The 26,424-nt window shown below is 45.2% G+C and overlaps 1 protein-coding gene and 1 long non-coding RNA gene across 6 annotated transcripts in view; one reads left to right on the top strand and one right to left on the bottom strand.

Moving 5' to 3' along the window:
- The window catches only part of LOC135047580 (mitochondrial glutamate carrier 1-like), a 178,051-nt gene that overhangs the window by 73,090 nt on the left and 78,537 nt on the right, over positions 1–26,424 (bottom strand). For 2 of the 5 annotated variants that reach the window (XM_063955462.1, XM_063955461.1), the window contains exons 2-3: positions 22,877–22,972; positions 19,505–19,547 (exon numbers count right to left, since the gene is read on the bottom strand). The gene's annotated coding sequence lies outside the window, so the exon portion shown is untranslated. Of the gene's footprint in view, positions 1–6,102; positions 7,141–19,504; positions 19,548–22,876; positions 22,973–26,424 lie in introns of those variants that run through there. The other 3 variants (XM_063955464.1, XM_063955463.1, XM_063955465.1) reach the window with 3 other exon arrangements.
- Positions 13,829–15,638, top strand: LOC135051198 (uncharacterized). Its single transcript, XR_010242110.1, has 5 exons — positions 13,829–13,972; positions 14,350–14,445; positions 14,911–15,007; positions 15,104–15,209; positions 15,390–15,638. It is a non-coding gene; the product is annotated as an uncharacterized LOC135051198 (long non-coding RNA).

Genomic DNA, 26,424 nt, shown 5'->3' with positions numbered 1-26,424 from the left:
AAGCTCCCAAACGGGCGGGAGAGTGCGGATGACTCTGCAGCACCGAATGAGAGAACTCCAGGTCCTCCTTAGCCAGAGTATCAAATTTGTAAAATTTTACAAACGTGTTCTCCCCTGACCACGTAGCTGCTCGGCAAAGTTGTAATGCCGAGACCCCTCGGGCAGCCGCCCAAGATGAGCCCACCTTCCTTGTGGAGTGGGCCTTTACAGATTTAGGCTGTGGCAAGCCTGCCACAGAATGTGCAAGTTGGATTGTGCTACAGATCCAACGAGCAATCGTCTGTTTAGACGCAGGAGCACCCATCTTGTTGGGTGCATACAATATAAACAACGAGTCAGATTTTCTGACTCCAGCTGTCCTTGCAATATATATTTTTAATGCTCTGACAACGTCCAGTAACTTGGAGTCCTCCAAGTCACTTGTAGCCGCAGGCACTACAATAGGCTGGTTCAGATGAAATGCTGACACCACCTTAGGGAGAAAATGCGGACGAGTCCGCAGTTCTGCCCTGTCCGAATGGAAAATCAGATATGGGCTTTTGTAAGATAAAGCTGCCAATTCTGACACTCTCCTGGCAGAAGCCAGGGCTAGAAGCATGGTCACTTTCCATGTGAGATATTTCAAATCCACCTTTTTTAGTGGTTCAAACCAATGAGATTTTAGGAAGTCCAAAACCACATTTAGATCCCACGGTGCCACTGGAGGCACCACAGGAGGCTGTATATGCAGCACTCCCTTAACAAAGGTCTGGACTTCAGGGACTGAAGCCAATTCTTTTTGAAAGAAAATCGACAGGGCCGAAATTTGAACCTTAATAGATCCCAATTTGAGACCCATTGACAATCCTGATTGCAGGAAATGTAGGAATCGACCCAGTTGAAATTCCTCCGTCGGAGCACTCCGATCTTCGCACCACGCAACATATTTTCGCCAAATTCGGTGATAATGTTGCACGGTTACTTCCTTCCTTGCTTTAATCAAAGTAGGAATGACTTCTTCCGGCATGCCTCTTTCCTTTAGGATCCGGCGTTCAACCGCCATGCCGTCAAACGCAGCCGCGGTAAGTCTTGAAACAGACAGGGACCCTGCTGAAGCAAGTCCCTCCTTAGAGGTAGAGGCCACGGATCTTCCGTGATCATCTCTTGAAGTTCCGGGTACCAAGTCCTCCTTGGCCAATCCGGAACCACTAGTATCGTTCTTACGCCTCTTTGCCGTATAATTCTCAATACTTTTGGTATGAGAGGCAGAGGAGGAAACACATACACCGACTGGTACACCCAAGGCGTTACCAGCGCGTCCACAGCTATTGCCTGCGGATCTCTTGACCTGGCGCAATACCTGTCCAGTTTTTTGTTGAGGCGAGACGCCATCATGTCCACCATTGGTCTTTCCCAACGGGTTACCAGCATGTGGAAGACTTCTGGATGAAGTCCCCACTCTCCCGGGTGAAGATCGTGTCTGCTGAGGAAGTCTGCTTCCCAGTTGTCCACTCCCGGGATGAACACTGCTGACAGTGCTATCACATGATTCTCTGCCCAGCGAAGAATCCTTGCAGCTTCTGCCATTGCCCTCCTGCTTCTTGTGCCGCCCTGTCTGTTCACATGGGCGACTGCCGTGATGTTGTCCGACTGGATCAATACCGGTTTTCCCTGAAGCAGAGGTTCTGCCTGGTTTAGAGCATTGTATATTGCTCTTAGTTCCAGAATGTTTATGTGAAGAGACGTTTCCAGGCTCGTCCATACTCCCTGGAAGTTTCTTCCTTGTGTGACTGCTCCCCAGCCTCTCAGGCTGGCGTCCGTGGTCACCAGGATCCAATCCTGTATGCCGAATCTGCGGCCCTCCAATAGATGAGCACACTGCAACCACCACAGAAGAGACACCCTTGTCCTTGGAGACAGGGTTATCCGTAGGTGCATCTGAAGATGCGACCCTGACCATTTGTCCAACAGATCCCTTTGGAAAATTCTTGCGTGGAATCTGCCGAATGGAATCGCTTCGTAAGAAGCCACCATTTTTCCCAGGACTCTTGTGCATTGATGTACAGACACCTTTCCTGGTTTTAGGAGGTTCCTGACAAGCTCGGATAACTCCTTGGCTTTTTCCTCCGGGAGAAAAACCTTTTTCTGAACCGTGTCCAGAATCATCCCTAGGAACAGCAGACGAGTTGTCGGCATTAACTGGGATTTTGGAATATTCAGAATCCACCCGTGCTGTTTTAGCACTTCTTGAGACAGTGCTAATCCCATCTCTAGCTGTTCTCTGGACCTCGCCCTTATTAGGAGATCGTCCAAGTATGGGATAATTAATACGCCTTTTCTTCGAAGAAGAATCATCATCTCGGCCATTACCTTTGTAAAGATCCGAGGTGCCGTGGACAATCCGAACGGCAGCGTCTGAAACTGATAGTGACAGTTTTGTACAACGAACCTGAGGTACCCCTGGTGTGAGGGGTAAATTGGAACGTGGAGATACGCATCCTTGATGTCCAAGGATACCATAAAGTCCCCCTCTTCCAGGTTCGCTATCACTGCTCTGAGTGACTCCATTTTGAACTTGAACTTCTTTATGTACAGGTTCAAGGACTTCAGATTTAGAATAGGCCTTACCGAGCCATCCGGCTTCGGTACCACAAAAAGAGTGGAATAATACCCCTTCCCTTGTTGCAGAAGAGGTACCTTGACTATCACCTGCTGAGAGTACAGCTTGTGAATGGCTTCCAACACCGTCTCCCTTTCGGAGGGGGACGTTGGTAAAGCAGACCTCAGGAAACGGCGAGGTGGATCTGTCTCTAATTCCAACCTGTATCCCTGAGATATTATCTGCAGGATCCAGGGATCTACTTGCGAGTGAGCCCACTGCGCGCTGTAATTTTTGAGACGACCGCCCACCGTCCCCGAGTCCGCTTGAGAAGCCCCAGCGTCATGCTGAGGCTTTTGTAGAAGCCGGGGAGGGCTTCTGATCCTGGGAAGGAGCTGCGTGTTGCTGTCTCTTCCCTCGACCTTTGCCTCGTGGCAAATATGAATAGCCCTTTGCTCTCTTATTTTTAAAGGAACGAAAGGGCTGCGGTTGAAAAGTCGGTGCCTTTTTCTGTTGGGGAGTGACTTGAGGTAGAAAGGTGGATTTCCCGGCTGTAGCCGTGGCCACCAAATCTGATAGACCGACTCCAAATAACTCCTCCCCCTTATACGGCAAAACTTCCATATGCCGTTTTGAATCCGCATCGCCTGTCCACTGTCGCGTCCATAAAGCTCTTCTGGCCGAAATGGACATAGCACTTACCCGTGATGCCAGTGTGCATATATCCCTCTGTGCATCACGCATATAAAGAAATGCATCCTTTATTTGTTCTAACGACAGTAAAATATTGTCCCTGTCCAGGGTATCAATATTTTCAATCAGGGATTCTGACCAAACTACCCCCGCACTGCCCATCCAGGCAGTTGCTACAGCTGGTCGTAGTATAACACCTGCATGTGTGTATATACTTTTTTGGATATTTTCCATCCTCCTATCTGATGGATCTTTAAGTGCGGCCGTCTCAGGAGAGGGTAACGCCACTTGTTTAGATAAGCGTGTTAGCGCCTTGTCCACCCTAGGAGGTGTTTCCCAGCGCTCCCTAACCTCTGGCGGGAAAGGGTATAATGCCAATAATTTCTTTGAAATTATCAGCTTTTTATCAGGGGCAACCCACGCTTCATTACACACGTCATTTAGTTCTTCTGATTCAGGAAAAACTATAGGTAGTTTTTTCATACCCCACATAATACCCTGTTTAGTGGTACCTGTAGTATCAGCTAAATGTAACGCCTCCTTCATTGCCAAAATCATATAACGTGTGGCCCTACTGGAAAATACGGTTGATTCGTCACCGTCACCACTGGAGTCATCGCCTGTGTCTGGGTCTGTGTCGACCGACTGAGGCAAAGGGCGTTTCACAGCCCCTGACGGTGTTTGAGTCGCCTGGACAGGCACTAATTGATTGTCCGGCCGTCTCATGTCGTCAAACGACTGCTTTAGCGTGTTGACACTATCCCGTAGTTCCATAAATAAAGGCATCCATTCTGGTGTCGACCCCCTAGGAGGTGACATCCCCATATTTGGCAATTGCTCCGCCTCCACACCAATATCGTCCTCATACATGTCGACACACACGTACCGACACACAGCAGACACACAGGGAATGCTCCTAATGAAGACAGGACCCACTAGCCCTTTGGGGAGACAGAGGGAGAGTTTGCCAGCACACACCAAAAGCGCTATATATATATCAGGGATAGCCTTATAATAAGTGCTCCCCTATAGCTGCTTTGTTATATAAAAATATCGCCATAAATTTGCCCCCCCTCTCTGTTTTACCCTGTTTCTGTAGTGCAGTGCAGGGGAGAGACCTGGGAGCCGTCCTGACCAGCGGAGCTGTGAGAGGAAATGGCGCCGTGTGCTGAGGAGATAGGCCCCGCCCCTTTTCCGGCGGGCTCGTCTCCCGCTATTTTGAGAAATCAGGCAGGGGTTAAATATCTCCATATAGCCTCTAGGGCTATATGTGAGGTATTTTTAGCCTTTATAGGTACTCATTTTGCCTCCCAGGGCGCCCCCCTCCCAGCGCCCTGCACCCTCAGTGACTGCCGTGTGAAGTGTGCTGAGAGGAAAATGGCGCACAGCTGCAGTGCTGTGCGCTACCTTTAGAAGACTGCAGGAGTCTTCAGCCGCCGATTCTGGACCTCTTCTGTCTTCAGCATCTGCAAGGGGGCCGGCGGCGCGGCTCCGGTGACCATCCAGGCTGTACCTGTGATCGTCCCTCTGGAGCTTGATGTCCAGTAGCCAAGAAGCCAATCCATCCTGCACGCAGGTGAGTTGACTCCTTCTCCCCTCAGTCCCTCGCTGCAGTGATCCTGTTGCCAGCAGGAATCACTGTAACATAAAAAACCTAGCTAAACTTTCTCTAAGCAGCTCTTTAGGAGAGCCACCTAGATTGCACCCTTCTCGGCCGGGCACAAAAATCTAACTGGAGTCTGGAGGAGGGTCATAGGGGGAGGAGCCAGTGCACACCACCTGATCGGAAAAGCTTTACTTTTTGTGCCCTGTCTCCTGCGGAGCCGCTATTCCCCATGGTCCTTTCAGGAACCCCAGCATCCCCATGGTCCTTTCAGGAACCCCAGCATCCACTAGGACGATAGAGAAATAATGTGGTATATGTGTATGTATTTGGGTTTTGTGAAACTCGGGAGGTTACTAGGCGACCGGGACTCTCTCGCCGGTGGAAGCGGTGCGCTAATGTCACGGATCTCGCGACACTGAGTTCAGACGCGGGCTCCGTGAATCGGGTGGCCGGCGCCGGCTGGGTGAGTACACCTGCTGCCAGTTTCTGTTAATTGGTGTAGGTATTTATAGGTTTGTATTGTGCACTGTTGTATTCAAGCTGTCCCTGACGACGGGGGATTGTCCCCGAAACGTAGGACCCTAATAAAGGACATTTCTATTCAAGCTATGCAGTCTGGTGAGTGCCGCTTACATTTCGCTATATATATATATATATATATATATATATATATATATATATATATATATATATATATAATGAAATAGAGGAGATGGCGCCAAGGGAGTTATATCAACGCCCTACCTAAAAACGGACCCTCACAGTACTCTCCGGATAAATTACGTCAGATAACAAATACTAACATAAAAATTTATTAAAACAACATATAAACCCGACACAAATGTTCATAAGTATACAGAGTTGATACATTTACATTTCTCGCACAATTTGAACAATCAGTTTGTAGTGATGAGGAAAAAGCGTAGATATATCACTACGATTTCCTCCTTCTCCTTATTGTAGATTCGGAGGTAACATCAGATAATAGATAGATAAATAACCCAACGCGTTTCGTCTTGTTCCAAGACTTCATCAGGGGTAAAATCTACAATTGTAGAATAATAAGTCAACAAATACATAGCAATAAGCATCTTACACTCACATATAACATGACATATTGGTATCAAAAGAACATGACATAGCAACATGAGGAGGAAAACAGAATAAATAACATGAAGAAAGAGGAAAAAAGAGAACCAAAAAGCACAGGTTATGAAAAACATACCTCTTCATTTCAGAACATATTGTCAGCACATAAAAGGTCATTCAAAGATGTATGAACAACGTTTCAATATTTCAATGGGACTTGATTGATACAGCGAGGACCATACCTAATTAAAAAAACGTTTAATAACCTTTATTAATTAAAGGACACTTTTTGTTCAATTAGGCAGAGATTGGGATTAATCCAAGGGAACGGCACATACCTCATATATCATCAGCTTGAGTCTGACATTCAGATATTCGAATATGGGGAAGATTCATATGTGTATAGAATCTAACTGGTTCGCAAGCATAAGGAACCTAATAAATTGATTAATTGGGTATTAATTATAAGAACACCTACGAGTTCATAAATAGACCCCTATCTTATTTTGACACCCATAATTATAAAAATTCTGGTATCATTAATGTCTGATCACTAATGAACAGATCTCATGACTAACCCGTGTGGTTTCTATATATGATACAGAACAAAGCCACAGAATTGGCTATAACAAACACCAATGTTACCACTATACAATGATCCTCTACTAAATGATCTGATTATAACCAGCCATTTATTCATATTTGGAAAACCCAGGACTAATTGTATTAACCATCAGTATAGTGAACCCACATGATATGTTTATTAGGGAAACCCATCCTTTATGGACGGTATCACTGATCTATGATCGAATAATTCAAAGAAATTACTCAAAGTGCTACCCACAGGGGGTGTAGTTCATTAGTGCCAATCATTAAAGAAATCTCTATAATATAGCACATACCTCGTCGGTCAGCAGCTTGAACCTGACACTCAGAGACTCAGGAGTGAAGGCAATTCAAATGGGTATAATGTCTAACCAATTTAGAACACGTGGTAGACCTGGTAAATTAATTGGGTTGATATCAATTAGACCATCTATTAAAGTACCAGTATGGTACAAAGAGTTCCCACCCCATGGAGAAACAAATACTCCTTTCACTTAGTAAGGGGAAGATCTATTAACTATAAAAATTATATAAGTGAGTGTATAACTCATACAACTTAGTTTCATATTCATGAATAAATCTGTCATATTTATATAGTGAATATATATAATTAGTGCATATCATATACTCTTTAAAAAAATTACATTTATAAATGATTAGTGGTTAACCAGTCAATAAAATACATATAGTTGGTACAAAGTGTATACTAATAAATGGGACCACTTTCAAAGTTGATAATAATAAGATTTTACTTACCGATAAATCTATTTCTCGGAGTCCGTAGTGGATGCTGGGGTTCCTGAAAGGACCATGGGGAATAGCGGCTCCGCAGGAGACAGGGCACAAAAAGTAAAGCTTTTTCCGATCAGGTGGTGTGCACTGGCTCCTCCCCCTATGACCCTCCTCCAGACTCCAGTTAGGTACTGTGCCCGGACGAGCGTACACAATAAGGGAGGATTTTGAATCCCGGGTAAGACTCATACCAGCCACACCAATCACACCGTATAACTTGTGATCTGAACCCAGTTAACAGTATGATAACAGCGGAGCCTCTGAAAGATGGCTTCCTTCAACAATAACCCGAATTAGTTAACAATAACTATGTACAATTTATGCAGATAATCCGCACTTGGGATGGGCGCCCAGCATCCACTACGGACTCCGAGAAATAGATTTATCGGTAAGTAAAATCTTATTTTCTCTATCGTCCTAGTGGATGCTGGGGTTCCTGAAAGGACCATGGGGATTATACCAAAGCTCCCAAACGGGCGGGAGAGTGCGGATGACTCTGCAGCACCGAATGAGAGAACTCCAGGTCCTCCTTAGCCAGAGTATCAAATTTGTAAAATTTTACAAACGTGTTCTCCCCTGACCACGTAGCTGCTCGGCAAAGTTGTAATGCCGAGACCCCTCGGGCAGCCGCCCAAGATGAGCCCACCTTCCTTGTGGAGTGGGCCTTTACAGATTTAGGCTGTGGCAGGCCTGCCACAGAATGTGCAAGTTGGATTGTGCTACAGATCCAACGAGCAATCGTCTGCTTAGACGCCGGAGCACCCATCTTGTTGGGTGCATACAATATAAACAACGAGTCAGATTTTCTGACTCCAGCTGTCCTTGCAATATATATTTTTAATGCTCTGACAACGTCCAGTAACTTGGAGTCCTCCAAGTCACTTGTAGCCGCAGGCACTACAATAGGCTGGTTCAGATGAAATGCTGACACCACCTTAGGGAGAAAATGCGGACGAGTCCGCAGTTCTGCCCTGTCCGAATGGAAAATCAGATATGGGCTTTTGTAAGATAAAGCTGCCAATTCTGACACTCTCCTGGCAGAAGCCAGGGCTAGAAGCATGGTCACTTTCCATGTGAGATATTTCAAATCCACCTTTTTTAGTGGTTCAAACCAATGAGATTTTAGGAAATCCAAAACCACATTGAGATCCCACGGTGCCACTGGAGGCACCACAGGAGGCTGTATATGCAGCACTCCCTTAACAAAGGTCTGAACTTCAGGGACTGAAGCCAATTCTTTTTGAAAGAAAATCGACAGGGCCGAAATTTGAACCTTAATAGATCCCAATTTGAGACCCATTGACAATCCTGATTGCAGGAAATGTAGGAATCGACCCAGTTGAAATTCCTCCGTCGGAGCACTCCGATCTTCGCACCACGCAACATATTTTCGCCAAATTCGGTGATAATGTTGCACGGTTACTTCCTTCCTTGCTTTAATCAAAGTAGGAATGACTTCTTCCGGCATGCCTTTTTCCTTTAGGATCCGGCGTTCAACCGCCATGCCGTCAAACGCAGCCGCGGTAAGTCTTGAAACAGACAGGGACCCTGCTGAAGCAAGTCCCTCCTTAGAGGTAGAGGCCACGGATCTTCCGTGATCATCTCTTGAAGTTCCGGGTACCAAGTCCTTCTTGGCCAATCCGGAACCACTAGTATCGTTCTTACGCCTCTTTGCCGTATAATTCTCAATACTTTTGGTATGAGAGGCAGAGGAGGAAACACATACACCGACTGGTACACCCAAGGCGTTACCAGCGCGTCCACAGCTATTGCCTGCGGATCTCTTGACCTGGCGCAATACCTGTCCAGTTTTTTGTTGAGGCGAGACGCCATCATGTCCACCATTGGTCTTTCCCAACGGGTTACCAGCATGTGGAAGACTTCTGGATGAAGTCCCCACTCTCCCGGGTGAAGATCGTGTCTGCTGAGGAAGTCTGCTTCCCAGTTGTCCACTCCCGGGATGAACACTGCTGACAGTGCTATCACATGATTCTCTGCCCAGCGAAGAATCCTTGCAGCTTCTGCCATTGCACTCCTGCTTCTTGTGCCGCCCTGTCTGTTCACATGGGCGACTGCCGTGATGTTGTCCGACTGGATCAACACCGGTTTTCCCTGAAGCAGAGGTTCTGCCTGGCTTAGAGCATTGTATATTGCTCTTAGTTCCAGAATGTTTATGTGAAGAGACGTTTCCAGGCTCGTCCATACTCCCTGGAAGTTTCTTCCTTGTGTGACTGCTCCCCAGCCTCTCAGGCTGGCGTCCGTGGTCACCAGGATCCAATCCTGTATGCCGAATCTGCGGCCCTCCAATAGATGAGCACTCTGCAACCACCACAGAAGAGACACCCTTGTCCTTGGAGACAGGGTTATCCGCAGGTGCATCTGAAGATGCGACCCTGACCATTTGTTCAACAGATCCCTTTGGAAAATTCTTGCGTGGAATCTGCCGAATGGAATTGCTTCGTAAGAAGCCACCATTTTTCCCAGGACTCTTGTGCATTGATGTACAGACACCTTTCCTGGTTTTAGGAGGTTCCTGACAAGCTCGGATAACTCCTTGGCTTTTTCCTCCGGGAGAAAAACCTTTTTCTGAACCGTGTCCAGAATCATCCCTAGGAACAGCAGACGAGTTGTCGGCATTAACTGGGATTTTGGAATATTCAGAATCCACCCGTGCTGTTTTAGCACTTCTTGAGACAGTGCTAATCCCATCTCTAGCTGTTCTCTGGACCTCGCCCTTATTAGGAGATCGTCCAAGTATGGGATAATTAATACGCCTTTTCTTCGAAGAAGAATCATCATCTCGGCCATTACCTTTGTAAAGATCCGAGGTGCCGTGGACAATCCGAACGGCAGCGTCTGAAACTGATAGTGACAGTTTTGTACAACGAACCTGAGGTACCCCTGGTGTGAGGGGTAAATTGGAACGTGGAGATACGCATCCTTGATGTCCAAGGATACCATAAAGTCCCCCTCTTCCAGGTTCGCTATCACTGCTCTGAGTGACTCCATTTTGAACTTGAACTTCTTTATGTACAGGTTCAAGGACTTCAGATTTAGAATAGGCCTTACCGAGCCATCCGGCTTCGGTACCACAAAAAGAGTGGAATAATACCCCTTCCCTTGTTGCAGAAGAGGTACCTTGACTATCACCTGCTGAGAGTACAGCTTGTGAATGGCTTCCAAAACCGTCTCCCTTTCGGAGGGGGACGTTGGTAAAGCAGACTTCAGGAAACGGCGAGGTGGATCTGTCTCTAATTCCAACCTGTATCCCTGAGATATTATCTGCAGGATCCAGGGATCTACTTGCGAGTGAGCCCACTGCGCGCTGTAATTTTTGAGACGACCCCCCACCGTCCCCGAGTCCGCTTGAGAAGCCCCAGCGTCATGCTGAGGCTTTTGTAGAAGCCGGGGAGGGCTTCTGATCCTGGGAAGGAGCTGCGTGTTGCTGTCTCTTCCCTCGACCTTTGCCTCGTGGCAGATATGAATAGCCCTTTGCTCTCTTATTTTTAAAGGAACGAAAGGGCTGCGGTTGAAAAGTCGGTGCCTTTTTCTGTTGGGGAGTGACTTGAGGTAGAAAGGTGGATTTCCCGGCTGTAGCCGTGGCCACCAAATCTGATAGACCGACTCCAAATAACTCCTCCCCTTTATACGGCAAAACTTCCATATGCCGTTTTGAATCCGCATCGCCTGTCCACTGTCGCGTCCATAAAGCTCTTCTGGCCGAAATGGACATAGCACTTACCCGTGATGCCAGTGTGCATATATCCCTCTGTGCATCACGCATATAAAGAAATGCATCCTTTATTTGTTCTAACGACAGTAAAATATTGTCCCTGTCCAGGGTATCAATATTTTCAATCAGGGATTCTGACCAAACTACCCCCGCACTGCCCATCCAGGCAGTCGCTACAGCTGGTCGTAGTATAACACCTGCATGAGTGTATATACTTTTTTGGATATTTTCCATCCTCCTATCTGATGGATCTTTAAGTGCGGCCGTCTCAGGAGAGGGTAACGCCACTTGTTTAGATAAGCGTGTTAGCGCCTTGTCCACCCTAGGAGGTGTTTCTCAGCGCTCCCTAACCTCTGGCGGGAAAGGGTATAATGCCAATAATTTCTTTGAAATTATCAGCTTTTTATCAGGGGCAACCCACGCTTCATTACACACGTCATTTAGTTCTTCTGATTCAGGAAAAACTATAGGTAGTTTTTTCATACCCCACATAATACCCTGTTTAGTGGTACCTGTAGTATCAGCTAAATGTAACGCCTCCTTCATTGCCAAAATCATATAACGTGTGGCCCTACTGGAAAATACGGTTGATTCGTCACCGTCACCACTGGAGTCATCGCCTGTGTCTGGGTCTGTGTCGACCGACTGAGGCAAAGGGCGTTTCACAGCCCCTGACGGTGTTTGAGTCGCCTGGACAGGCACTAATTGATTGTCCGGCCGTCTCATGTCGTCAAACGACTGCTTTAGCGTGTTGACACTATCCCGTAGTTCCATAAATAAAGGCATCCATTCTGGTGTCGACTCCCTAGGGGGTGACATCCTCATATTTGGCAATTGCTCCGCCTCCACACCAATATCGTCCTCATACATGTCGACACACACGTACCGACACACAGCAGACACACAGGGAATGCTCCTAACGAAGACAGGACCCACTAGCCCTTTGGGGAGACAGAGGGAGAGTTTGCCAGCACACACCAAAAGCGCTATATATATATATATCAGGGATAGCCTTATAATAAGTGCTCCCTTATAGCTGCTTTGTTATATCAAAATATCGCCATAAATGTGCCCCCCCCTCTCTGTTTTACCCTGTTTCTGTAGTGCAGTGCAGGGGAGAGACTTGGGAGCCGTCCTGACCAGCGGAGCTGTGAGAGGAAATGGCGCCGTGTGCTGAGGAGATAGGCCCCGCCCCTTTTCCGGCGGGCTCGTCTCCCGCTATTTAGAAAAATTAGGCAGGGGTTAAATATCTCCATATAGCCTCTAGGGCTATATGTGAGGTATTTTTAGCCTTTATAGGTACTCATTTGCCTCCCAGGGCGCCCCCCTCCCAGCGCCCTGCACCCTGTGACTGCCGTGTGAAGTGTGCTGAGAGGAAAATGGCGCACAGCTGCAGTGCTGTGCGCTACCTTTAGAAGACTGCAGGAGTCTTCAGCCGCCGATTCTGGACCTCTTCTGATTTCAGCATCTGCAAGGGGGCCGGCGGCGTGGCTCCGGTGACCATCCAGGCTGTACCTGTGATCGTCCCTCTGGAGCTTGATGTCCAGTAGCCAAGAAACCAATCCATCCTGCACGCAGGTGAGTTGACTCCTTCTCCCCTCAGTCCCTCGCTGCAGTGATCCTGTTGCCAGCAGGAATCACTGTAAAATAAAAAACCTAGCTAAACTTTCTCTAAGCAGCTCTTTAGGAGAGCCACCTAGATTGCACCCTTCTCGGCCGGGCACAAAAATCTAACTGGAGTCTGGAGGAGGGTCATAGGGGGAGGAGCCAGTGCACACCACCTGATCGGAAAAAGCTTTACTTTTTGTGCCCTGTCTCCTGCGGAGCCGCTATTCCCCATGGTCCTTTCAGGAACCCCAGCATCCACTAGGACGATAGAGAAATACTATTGTAAAATCAAAAACAAAACCTTACCCTCCAGTGGTGCAGTGCTGACAGCCAAGTCTCTGTATAATGAGGCATTGGACCTGATAACCACCCTTTATAAAGGGAAAAGTGATTACATCACTTCCCTTGCAATGTGATTGGTGCTCTATATATATGTGCTCCATTTACTATATCAGAATGGAGATAACTTAACCAAAAGTGCATAGATTTATAATTTTCAAATAATCAAACTAAGTGTATTAACGGTATTATTATGAGAATAACTCCTTAGGAGGAAATACCTAATTGATTAATATTACCCATAATGCTTTTCACTGTCTCTCTGGTTACTATTTAGGGAAACCAAACCTGGCTAAATGCCAGGAATGATGTTGGACACACCCCATCTCATTTAACTCAGTTTCATGTCCTACATATTAGACTGATCCCCTGTGGGTAATTCCCCTTGATCGTATTGCATGACGCTGGAGCTATAATAAATAAATAAATAAATAAAAGTAAAATTAAAATAAAAATGGAAATAAAAATAAAAAAACAAAAAATAAATAAAAATAAATACTAATAATAAAAATAAATAATAATAATAAAAAAAATATATGAAACTGAAACATGAAACTGAGTTAAATGAGATGGGGTGTGTCCAACATCATTCCTGGCATTTAGCCAGGTTTGGTTTCCCTAAATAGTAACCAGAGAGACAGTGAAAAGCATTATGGGTAATATTAATCAATTAGGTATTTCCTCCTAAGGAGTTATTCTCATAATAATACCGTTAATACACTTAGTTTGATTATTTGAAAATTATAAATCTATGCACTTTTGGTTAAGTTATCTCCATTCTGATATAGTAAATGGAGCACATATATATAGAGCACCAATCACATTGCAAGGGAAGTGATGTAATCACTTTTCCCTTTATAAAGGGTGGTTATCAGGTCCAATGCCTCATTATACAGAGACTTGGCTGTCAGCACTGCACCACTGGAGGGTAAGGTTTTGTTTTTGATTTTACAATAGTATATTATCAACTTTGAAAGTGGTCCCATTTATTAGTATACACTTTGTACCAACTATATGTATTTTATTGACTGGTTAACCACTAATCATTTATAAATGTAATTTTTTTAAAGAGTATATGATATGCACTAATTATATATATTCACTATATAAATATGACAGATTTATTCATGAATATGAAACTAAGTTGTATGAGTTATACACTCACTTATATAATTTTTATAGTTAATAGATCTTCCCCTTACTAAGTGAAAGGAGTATTTGTTTCTCCATGGGGTGGGAACTCTTTGTACCATACTGGTACTTTAATAGATGGTCTAATTGATATCAACCCAATTAATTTACCAGGTCTACCACGTGTTCTAAATTGGTTAGACATTATACCCATTTGAATTGCCTTCACTCCTGAGTCTGAGTGTCAGGTTCAAGCTGCTGACCGACGAGGTATGTGCTATATTATAGAGATTTCTTTAATGATTGGCACTAATGAACTACACCCCCTGTGGGTAGCACTTTGAGTAATTTCTTTGAATTATTCGATCATAGATCAGTGATACCGTCCATAAAGGATGGGTTTCCCTAATAAACATCATGTGGGTTCACTATACTGATGGTTAATACAATTAGTCCTGGGTTTTCCAAATATGAATAAATGGCTGGTTATAATCAGATCATTTAGTAGAGGATCATTGTATAGTGGTAACATTGGTGTTTGTTATAGCCAATTCTGTGGCTTTGTTCTGTATCATATATAGAAACCACACGGGTTAGTCATGAGATCTGTTCATTAGTGATCAGACATTAATGATACCAGAATTTTTATAATTATGGGTGTCAAAATAAGATAGGGGTCTATTTATGAACTCGTAGGTGTTCTTATAATTAATACCCAATTAATCAATTTATTAGGTTCCTTATGCTTGCGAACCAGTTAGATTCTATACACATATGAATCTTCCCCATATTCGAATATCTGAATGTCAGACTCAAGCTGATGATATATGAGGTATGTGCCGTTCCCTTGGATTAATCCCAATCTCTGCCTAATTGAACAAAAAGTGTCCTTTAATTAATAAAGGTTATTAAACGTTTTTTTAATTAGGTATGGTCCTCGCTGTATCAATCAAGTCCCATTGAAATATTGAAACGTTGTTCATACATCTTTGAATGACCTTTTATGTGCTGACAATATGTTCTGAAATGAAGAGGTATGTTTTTCATAACCTGTGCTTTTTGGTTCTCTTTTTTCCTCTTTCTTCATGTTATTTATTCTGTTTTCCTCCTCAGGTTGCTATGTCATGTTCTTTTGATACCAATATGTCATGTTATATGTGAGTGTAAGATGCTTATTGCTATGTATTTGTTGACTTATTATTCTACAATTGTAGATTTTACCCCTGATGAAGTCTTGGAACAAGACGAAACGCGTTGGGTTATTTATCTATCTATTATCTGATGTTACCTCCGAATCTACAATAAGGAGAAGGAGGAAATCGTAGTGATATATCTACGCTTTTTCCTCATCACTACAAACTGATTGTTCAAATTGTGCGAGAAATGTAAATGTATCAACTCTGTATACTTATGAACATTTGTGTCGGGTTTATATGTTGTTTTAATAAATTTTTATGTTAGTATTTGTTATCTGACGTAATTTATCCGGAGAGTACTGTGAGGGTCCGTTTTTAGGTAGGGCGTTGATATAACTCCCTTGGCGCCATCTCCTCTATTTCATTTCATATTTTCACACATTTAGTTCCTCCTAACAGGGAACTTAGAGGATACAGGCAGCCATATAATTAATTAATTTGTGTTTTATTTGAAATAGCGCAGTGGGAGAGTAATTCTTGTCATATATATATATAGACACACACACACACACACACACACACACACACACACACACACACACACACACACACACACATACACTAGGGTCAATAACATGGTATCCTTATCTAGGGTTTCATTCTCCGCTGATAAGGTATCTGTCCACGCTGCTACAGCGCTATAAACCCATGCCGACACAATCGCCGGTCTGAGTAGTGTACCAGAATGTGTGTAAATGGACTTCAAAGTACTTTTACTGCATGCTATCTGCAGGATCCCTGAGGATAGCTGTTAAGTCAGCGCTATCTTTTGGGTAAACGTGACAAAGCTTTGTCCACCCTAGGGGAAGATTCCCATCGTATCCTGGCCCTAGTAGGGAAAGGATACTCCGAGAATTCTTTGTGGGAATCTGCAGTCTCTTGTCTGGAGATTCCCGCTCTTTTTCTTCATGAGAGGAGGGAAATTTACCTCAGCTTTCTTCCCCTTAAACATGTGTACCATCGTGTCAGGGACAGATGAGTCATCAGTGATATGCAAAACATCTTTTATTACAATAATCATATATTGAATACTTTGCTGCCAGTTTTGGCTGTACTTTGCATTATCATAGTCGACACTGGAGTCAGACTCTGTGTCGATATCAGTGTCTATTATTTTGGATAGTGAGCGTTTTGAGACTCTGAAGGTCTCTGCAACACAGGGACAGACATGTGTAGATTCACTGTCTGTTCTCTAATCTTTTGTGCAATAAATTTACCTTAGCACTTAATTTCACATATCCAATCAGGTGTCGGCGTTGTCGACGGAGTCACCACTCTCACACACATTTGCTCCATCTCCTCCTTAGGAGAGCCTTTTACCTCAGACATGTCGACACACACGTACCGACACACCACACACTCAGGGAATGCTCATCTGAAGACAATTCCCCCACAAGGCCCTTTGAAGAGACAGAGAGAGAGTATGCCAGCACACACCCCAGCACTATATGACCCAGGAAAAAACACAGCAATTTAAATGTTTACCCAGTAGCGCGGTTATTATCTGCGCAGAATTATGTGCCCCCCCCCCCCTCTTCTTTAAAACCCTCTCTTCTACCGTGGTATAAGCAGGGGAGAGTCCGGGGAGCTTCCTCTCAGCGGTGCTGTGGAGAAAAATATGGCGCTGGTGAGTGCTGAGGGAGAAGCCCCTCGACGGCGGGCTTCTGTCCTGCTAAAGTGTAAAATTGGCGGGGGCTCCTGCATATATACAGTGTCCAGCTGTATATATGCTCCTTTTGCCAAATAAGAGGTTTATATTGCTGCCCAGGGTGCCCCCCCCTACGCCCTGCACCCTTATAGTGACCGGAGTATGTGAGGTGTATGGGAGCAATGGCGCACAGCTGCAGTGCTGTGCGTTACCTCAGTGAAGATCATGAAGTCTTCTGCAGCCTTTGAAGTCTTCTTTTCTTCTCATACTCACTCAGCTTGTCTTCCGGCTCTGCGAGGGGGACGACGGCGGCGCGGCTCTGGGACGGACGGCGAGGGTGAGATCCTGCGTACCGATCCCTCTGGAGCCAATGGTGACCAGTAGCCTAAGAAGCAGGACCTAGCTTCAGAGAGTAGGGCTGCTTCTCTCCCCTCAGTCCCACGATGCAGGGAGTCTGTTGCCAGCAGAGCTCCCTGAAAATAAAAAACCTAACAAAATACTTTCTATCAGCAAACTCAGGAGAGCTCACTGAAAAGCACCCAGCTCCTCTGGGCACAGTATCAAACTGAGGTCTGGAGGAGGGGCATAGAGGGAGGAGCCAGTGCACACCCAGGTCTAAAGACTTTCTTAAAGTGCCCATGTCTCCTGCGGAGCCAGTCTATCCCCATGGTCCTTACGGAGTCCCCAGCATCCACTAGGACGTTAGAGAAAGCAGAGTTTTTTTTCCTCTTATGTAGTTTATGTTGTAGTAACAGGACTGTGGAATCAATACACCAAACCTTCAACTCATATTTTACTACTCTCCGACTAATAAATGGCAAATGCAGATTTTACAAACTAGCTAGGTTACAATTTGAAACTTAGGGTAATTAAAGCTGTGCATTATATTATTTTATTAATCTTTAAATAGAGTTTAGGTCATGAGACAGTAGAAGAATACCTGTAACCTATGACAGCAGGATCAGTTACTTATACTGCAGTTTAAAGTGTGATGACTGGAAGTGGGTAACTGGTAAGTTTCACAGTGTAGTGGTGATTGCAGCATGGGTTAATGATTGCAGACAAGTAGTGGGTGATGGCGGCAGCTACCGGTAAATCCTTTTCTCGAAGTCCGTAGAGGATGCTGGGGTCCACATTAGTACCATGGGGGTATAGACTGGTCCACCAGGAGCCATTGGCACTTTAAGAGAGTTTGAGAGTGTGGGCTGACTCCTCCCTCTATGCCCCTCCTACCAGACTCAGGCTAGAAACTGTGCCCGAGGAGACGGACATCTTCGAGAAGGATTTTACACATATAGTGGAGAGATTCACACACAAGGCAAACCAAGCTAACTAGCTTGAAACATCAGCAACGGCTGAACAAGATTACTTACCAAGTAACAAAACGGTACTTAACCTAGACTAAGCAGTACTGAACTAAATAACCACTGCAGGATCACAAAGCGCTAGGCGGGCGCCCAGCATCCTCTACGGACTACGAGAAAAGGACTTACCGGTAGGTAATTAAAATCCTATTTTCTCTTACGTCCTAGAGGATGCTGGGGTCCACATTAGTACCATGGGGATGTACCAAAGCTCCCAGAACGGGAGGGAGAGCGGGGAGGCTCCTGCAGAACTGATTGACCAAACTTTAGGTCCTCAGAGGCCAAAGTATCGAACTCGTAGAACTTTGCAAACGTGTTCGACACAGACCAAGTAGCCGCTCGGCAAAGCTGTAAAGCCGAGACAGCCCGGGCAGCCGCCCAGGAAGAACCCACCTTACGAGTAGAGTGGGCCTTAACAGACCTAGGACACGGCAAGCCTGCCGTAGAATACGCATGCTGGATAGTGAACGTGATCCAGCAAGAGATCGTTTGCTTAGAAGCAGGACACCCAATTTTCTTGGGATAATTTCTTGGGTGCAATTCTAAAACTGGAGTCTGGAGGAGGGGCATAGAGGGAGGAGCCAGGTCATACCCCTTAAAAGTCTTAAAGTGCCCATGTCTCCTGTGGATCCCGTCTATACCCCATGGTTCTTGAAGCGTCCCCAGCATCCTCTAGGACGTATGAGAAATATGTTGTGTTTCTACGGGATGCAGAATCTGATTATCTGAGTGACCGTCGGTCATGTGAGTAACCCTCGAGTTACTCTGGATGGCTGGGTTATTCACACATGTGAAGCCACTGAAGCTATATTCAAGGACGCAGTCACTGGCTTCCGATTGCCTAGAAAACATGCCCCTGTATTCTCCAACGTTGCCAGTCACCGCCTCGCTCAGCCACAGCATGTCAGTCATGCTGTGACATGAGGTCACTGCATGCGATCTTGCAGAAAGAAATCTGCACATGCACAGTGTCGCATCCACACAGATCTCTCCCCATTGAAGTCGTACACAAACCATCGGGTTTGCGTACATCTCTGAAACAGGCCCAATATACACCAGCACAAACAGAACACCTTGTACATAGCCAAGCCATCCATCTATGAATTAGTTTGATTTCTTACCAGTCAAAGTATTGAATGTTGAGTTTACAAATTCTCCAGAGTTCTAAGATAAAGAACAACAATTAACATGGTAAAGATTTGTGCTCATCTGTCACTTGACCATTTTAGTCTACTAACATAAGCAAGTATTCAAACAAAAAGCATCTGAACAAATATGGACTAGGGCCTAATTCTGAGTTGATTGCAGCAGCAAATTTGTTAGCAGTTGGGCAAACCCATGTGCACTGCAGGGGGGAGGGGGAACAGATATAACATGTGCAGAGAGAGTTAGATTTGGGTGTGGTGTGTTCAAACTGAAATCTAAATTGCAGTGTAAAAATAAAGCAGCCAGTATTTACCCTGCACAGAAACAATATAACCCACCCAAATGTAACTCTCTCTGCATATGTTATATCTGCCACACCTGCAGTACACATCGGTGGTCATTCCGAGCTGTTTGCTCGCTAGCTGCTCTTAGCAGCATTGCACACGCTAGGCCGCCGGCCTCTGGGAGTGTATCTTAGCATAGCAGAATAGCGAACGAAAGATTAGCAGAATTGCTACTAAATATTTTCTTGCAGTTTCTGAGTAGCTCCAGACCTACTCACAGATTGCGATCAGCTTGGTCCGTTTAGTTCCTGGTTTGATGTCACAAACACGCCCTGCGTTCGGCCAGTCACTCCCCCGTTTCTCCAGACACTCCTGCGTTTTTACCTGGCACGCCTGCGTTTTTTAGCACACTCCCGGAAAACGCTCAGTTACCTCCCAGAAACGCCCCTTTCCTGTCAATCATTCACCGATCAGCAGTGCGACTGAAAAGCGCCGCACAGACAGCAAAACTGCTAAGTTTTTAAATAACTAAGCGCATGCGCCCTGCGTACCATGCACATTTAGCAACAAATCGCAGCATAGCGAAAATCAGCAATGAGCAAACAACTCGGAATGACCACCATGGTTTTGCATAACTGCTAACAAACTTGCTGCTGCAATCAACTCAGAATTACCCCCTATAGGAGTAATATTTACTTAAGTGCAGGTTTATAGAAGTCAAGGTTACCAATAGCAACCAATCAGCTTCTACTTATTTATTTAGCACCTTAAAGAAGAGAACAGTTAGAAACTGTTTGCTATCTGCAACATCGCCACGTCTATGAACCCACACTTTAGTAGCTATACCCCTCAGCAAGATTCAGAGGTGGACGCAGCTGCTGTGTGCAAATATGCTAATGCCGGATGAGTCCTGTGGTAACAGACACAGAGGACGCAGCATCGGATCACTCGTGAGAACATCTCTCAACGTCTCACGTCCATAGCCAAGGCCAGTAAATCTGCGTTGGATGAAGTAGGTAGTGGCCCATTTTCAGACATGCCGCCTGGCACCAAACTGACACAACCTGTCAATAAGGCAGCGGCATAGAGGGCCCAGCTTGTGACAACACAGAATCTGTTCTGTGCATGAATAGGTTCTCTGCAAAAAACACCTCTAAACACAGTGGTGGAACTACAATTGGTGCAGCAGGTGCATTGCAACCAAGGTACATACCACCTGCTCTCTGCACTGCGCAGGACATGTCCTTGTAACACTCACTGCTGTGTGGCATACAGATGTGTCCACTTACATTTAGCCTCCCTAAACAGCCCTTCTAGTCACGCCATGCCGTGGCATGACTTGGAAATGCAAAGCGTCTTTACGTGCAACTTTTTCCATAGTGATGCAAATAAGACACCTTTTCAGCAAAAAATAAATAAAAAATACACCAACGGAGTTGCACGAAACCTGTCAGCTCACTCATGCCAGGCATCTCCCGCTGCATGGTGGGGATCAGTATGAAATGCCTACAATCAAAACCCCGACAACAATTGACCGACGGTCATAATCGCGACAATTCCGACAGGTCAAAAAGTCGTTTTTTCATTTTCGGGATTTTTCCATACTTTACTATCCACGTGGACTATGACTGGAACGTTAGCATGGCGAGCGAAGCGAGCCATGCGAGGGAACACGGTGCACTAATTGGGGTTCCCCATCACTTTACGAAGTAAACAACACCAAAATAAGTCCAAAAACTCATATCGACCTAGTACATGTCAACTTAACTCCCATGTCGACCTAATGACTGTTGACCTAAGTTGAGTCGACCCAATGACCCATACCCGTATTATGCACTTGGGTTGGAGTGGAGGTGGGGAGCCAAAATTATATTTTTGCACATGAGTACACCACTGTCTAGACATGCTTTCTGGGATTATTTGGGCCAACGTTAAAACATTTGAATCGTCTCCTGTTTGTCTTGAAAATATGAAAAGTACATACAGGGCCTGATTTAGGGGTGGACGCTAACTGAACGCATTTACGATCTTTGAGGGGTTATGTGTTCATTCTACTCACTAAACATGTCCTCCTTTCGGTATTTAACAAACAGTGGTAATCTTAAACTGGGTACACACTTGCACGATATCGTGCCGATTTGTCAGAGCCGAGCGAATCGGAACAAAACATCTGTATCACGCAGTGTGCACGGCTGATTGCACACTCCCATGCGAGGTCAAGTGATTGGCCGTGCTAAACAGCCAATCCCATGACCTCGCATGTGATGCAGTGAATATTAATGCAGGATGGAACAGTGGGACAGATGTATTAACCTGGAGAAGGCATAAAGGAAGTGATAAACCAGTGATATGTGCAAGGTGATAAAGGCACCAGCCAATCAGCTCCAAGATGTAAATTAACAGTTAGGATCTGATTGGCTGGTGCCTTTATCACTTTGCACATATCACTGGTTTATCACTTCTTTATGCCTTCTCCAGGTTAATACATCTGCCCCAATGATTGTTTAGTCGCTCATTACTATCTGCCTAGTGTGTACCGGCAATCTCCCAATGTGCAGGGCAAAGGGTAATCGACCCTGTACATCGGCACAATTGCAGCTCACACTAGTGTGTACCCCTTTCCGGCTTCAGTGAAGTCTTCCAGGCATTGCAGAGTCACCGCTAGGTGAAAGTGTAATGTGAATGTGCGGACTTGCGTCACACCTGCGCATTACACAGCAGCAGCAGCAACAGACCGCCAGCCAGCAACACACCGCCGAGGAGGGGTATGTCACTGGACCTCACCGAAGTAATATTAACTACCAGGTGAATATACCTTAGTATCATTGTGCTATTAAATGAAACATGCTACTGATAATCAGCATTAATGTTACATGGGGCCCTATATCCTTTTTCAACATAAATATCCAGCTCCGAGCAGTCTCCACTAATAACCCCATTCCTCTGCGTCACATTACCAGCACACAGAGGAGCCATCCAGTCACGGCCGGGGCAGCGATATCAGAGGTCAGGGAGAGAGCCGCACATACACCCGCTCCCCCACACGGACTCTACTCTCCTTACCGGGTGTGTGCACGGGTGATAACGGAGCCAGCGTCCGAGTTGATGCCGAGGAGATGTGCTGTGCCGAGTCTCTGGCTGCGCCGCTGCTCAGGAACCCTGGAGAAAAAGAATGAAAGACTTTAGAAAGTTCTAGATCACAGCGCAATAGCGGCCGGGCGGGGCGTGACTGACACCTCCGCTGCCAATCATTGCACGGCGACTCGTGTCACAGCCAATCCTAGCGCTGCGTATGGGTTTGTTTGTTGTTGTTGTTTTTTTTTTTTTTTTTGGGGGGGGGAGTGCACAGAAAACACCCAAGTCTTCAGTGATAGTGAATGACGTAGTAAGGGTGTTGGGTGCGGGGCTGCCGCTGGGCTGTTGTTTAGTTTGCTCTCTGTTCTTACTTTCTGTTTAGAACGGGGGTGGCCAACCAGTCAGAGGCAAGGAGCCCAAAAATAGTTATGGTAAAGTTAAAGAGCCGATATCATGCGCAAAAATGGGGCATGGCCTAGCTCAGTGATGGCTAACCTTGACACTCCAGCTGTTGTTGAACTACACATCCCAGCATGCCCTGCTACAGTTTTGCTATTTGTCCATGCTAAAACTGATGCAGGGCATGCTTGGATGTGTAGTTCAACAACAGCTGGCGTGTCAAGGTTAGCCATCATTAGCCTATGCTAGCCATACATCAGACCAACTTTTCTCCAACACTCCAAACTTCCAACCATCCAACTTGTCTGTTCAACTAAAACAGTGCCCCACACATCTCACCAACTTTTTACCAGTGCTCCACACATCTAACCAACTTTTCATCAGACCAACCAACCTTCCAACTTCTGTCCAACTTGTGATGTCACCGAAGTAGGCGGACAGTGCCTGCCTACAGTTCTTCAGTTTTGTTTTGTTTTTTTCATTTCAAAACATGCAGTAGTGTCTTTTTTTCAGTGAAACTGGGCTTTTCTTTCACCACCATACATTTATTAGATTTACTTATTTTTATACTGAACTATGGATACCAGCATGGTTGGGCTGCCAAGGCAAATATATATATATATATATATTTCTCTGACGTCCTAGTGGATGCTGGGAACTCCGAAAGGACCATGGGGAACAGCGGCTCCGCAGGAGACTGGGCACAAAAGTAAAAGCTTTAGGACTAGCTGGTGTGCACTGGCTCCTCCCCCTATGACCCTCCTCCAAGCCTCAGTTAGATTTTTGTGCCTGAAGGGTTAAATCTCCTCTGTCATTGTGCATTGTGTAAATATTGTTTCTTTTTCTTTTGCCTTGGATTTAGCTTGCATTGCATAAAATGAATATAGCTCCACCCATAGTTTGTTGGGAACTGTGTGAAATCACCACCCCTAGATGAAGTACTAGGCTGTATCCTACATCCCCCCATGTAGCCTGTTTTATCCCTCCTATGCAGTAAAGTTAAACCAATAAAGTATTTACTTTTGCCTACCCCTCCCTGGACATTCCAATCCCTCCCTAGACAATGATGCCTTATATACCATTGTTATGAACAATAAAGGCAGAGTGATTCTTAATTACATGGTGTCGTGTATAATCTGTAATTTTAAGGATTGCTCTCACTGACGTCAGTGGCCATCAAATCGAGGGGTACAAGAAGAGGCTGATATCCTTTCAAGTGGGGGCTCAGTCCTGGATTCAGTTGATCGCCCCCGAATCGGTAAGATAGAGAATTCATTGTCTGTCTTTTCCGTAAGGGATTGCGTTCAAACACTGAATTTGAACTCGCTCCGTGTTCCGGGAACACGTGACAAGGTAATATTTAAGTCCGGGACTTAATATTACGTAGTTTTATGTAAAGCCATAAAACAGGTATCAGGGATACCATATAATCTTTAATGTCTGGGACTTAAAGATACGTCTGAGAAAAGCGCAATTCTCCAAAGACGTTAGTATCTGGGATACTTAAAAAAAATAGACCTGGGGTCTATACGTAACGTAGAAAATACCCCGATTTGATCGCCTATATATTCTTGTATGTTTGTAGTGTGATAAGTTCTTATATTTGGTCCAGACGGCTGGTAAGTTTTCGTCTGCCAGATATCTTACTCAAACACTTTTCTTGCTTCCTGTTTAAAACGCTGTATTTTTTCTGACATCTTGTACGAAGGTAAGCGTACCCGTCAAAAGATTTCATGTTCTCATTATACAGATAATATTGTGATATTGTCAATGACTAATTAACTGGTGTTAGCTAATGCATGCATAGAAAGTTTTTAAATTGCATTTTTTGTTGTGAAATTGCATAGAACGTATTTTTGTTGTGAAATTGCATAGAATGTTTTTTTTTGTAAACTGCATTTTTGTTGTGATATTGCATAGACAGTTGTTATAAGTTGTTGTAGAAATTGCGTAGAAAGCTGGTGTAGATTGTATTCTTTACTATGGCAGGGGGTCAGAGTAAGACAGTCATTTATCCTCCACCTTTACCAGGAGAAACATGTAAGGAATATGTTGCCCGTAACTCCACCACAGATTATTATTTAGTTAACCCTTGGGTAGATAACTTAGCGGGGTGGACAGAGAAAGTTGGCAGCCCCAGCCCATTCCCCCGTGATGGTATTAATTATCCATTTTATATGGACATGATCAAAGGGCTTTGTCTGGGAGACAAGGAAGCCTGGCCGTGGTATGATCATGACCCACAATGGGACATGACATATATGCGCGCTGGAGGAGAGCAATGGCTCACGATAGCACCTCATTGGTATGACAAAAATATCAAGCAGAAACAGCGTAGAATAAAATCTGTAACTTCCCGACTACACAAAGCTGAGGAATTTAGAAGCAACAAGTTTCTAAAAAACTCTTCTCCTCCGCCCTACAGTCCCCTATACCCCTCCTTAAAAGACACAGATCTGTTAGCTTCAGTTGCTTTGTCACGAATGCCGATGCAAAGGGGAGGGGGAGGAGGGGAAGGGGAAGGAGAAGGAGGCTCAGTTGCTTTGTCACGAATGCTGATGCAAAGGGGAGGGGGAGGAGGGGAAGGGGAAGGAGAAGGAGGCTCAGGAGGAATAGCCCCCCCTGACAGTACCCTCCACATAGACGTAACCACCCCCGCCCCTAGTGCCCCTACTCCTAACAAACAAATCACCTCCCGCCGTAACGCTGACTCAACTGTTATCATTCACCACCCTCTTACCCCCTCCATAACGCGATCCGGCACTGGTTTCCTTGAAAACAGTGCTGATGCCAGCAGTGTCGCCACCCAGCACCTGCCCTTTATGACAGTAGGGGATCAGTTGTTAAAGAAACCCATTGAAATAGAGGATTTGGACAGAATTGTTAAGAACTGTCCCAAACCCACTGTTGCACCTGACGGCTGCATAGCTTACTTGAAAAAGGCTTGCACAGGACGCAGCTATACTCAAGAAGATATGAAGCTGATCATAGATGGGGTTATAGACCATTACAACGGGTGGGATTGGAAAAAGATTCCCACCATAAACACTCCTACCACCTTTAACGATGCCGTTCGCTACCCTCTCAATACTGAGGACGGTGTAAAGGCGATGTGGACGGAAATTGAGACCCATATG

The sequence above is a fragment of the Pseudophryne corroboree genome, chromosome 2, assembly GCF_028390025.1.
Source record: "Pseudophryne corroboree isolate aPseCor3 chromosome 2, aPseCor3.hap2, whole genome shotgun sequence".
Classification (NCBI taxonomy): domain Eukaryota; kingdom Metazoa; phylum Chordata; class Amphibia; order Anura; family Myobatrachidae; genus Pseudophryne; species Pseudophryne corroboree.
This window is presented reverse-complemented; position numbering and strand designations above follow the sequence as displayed.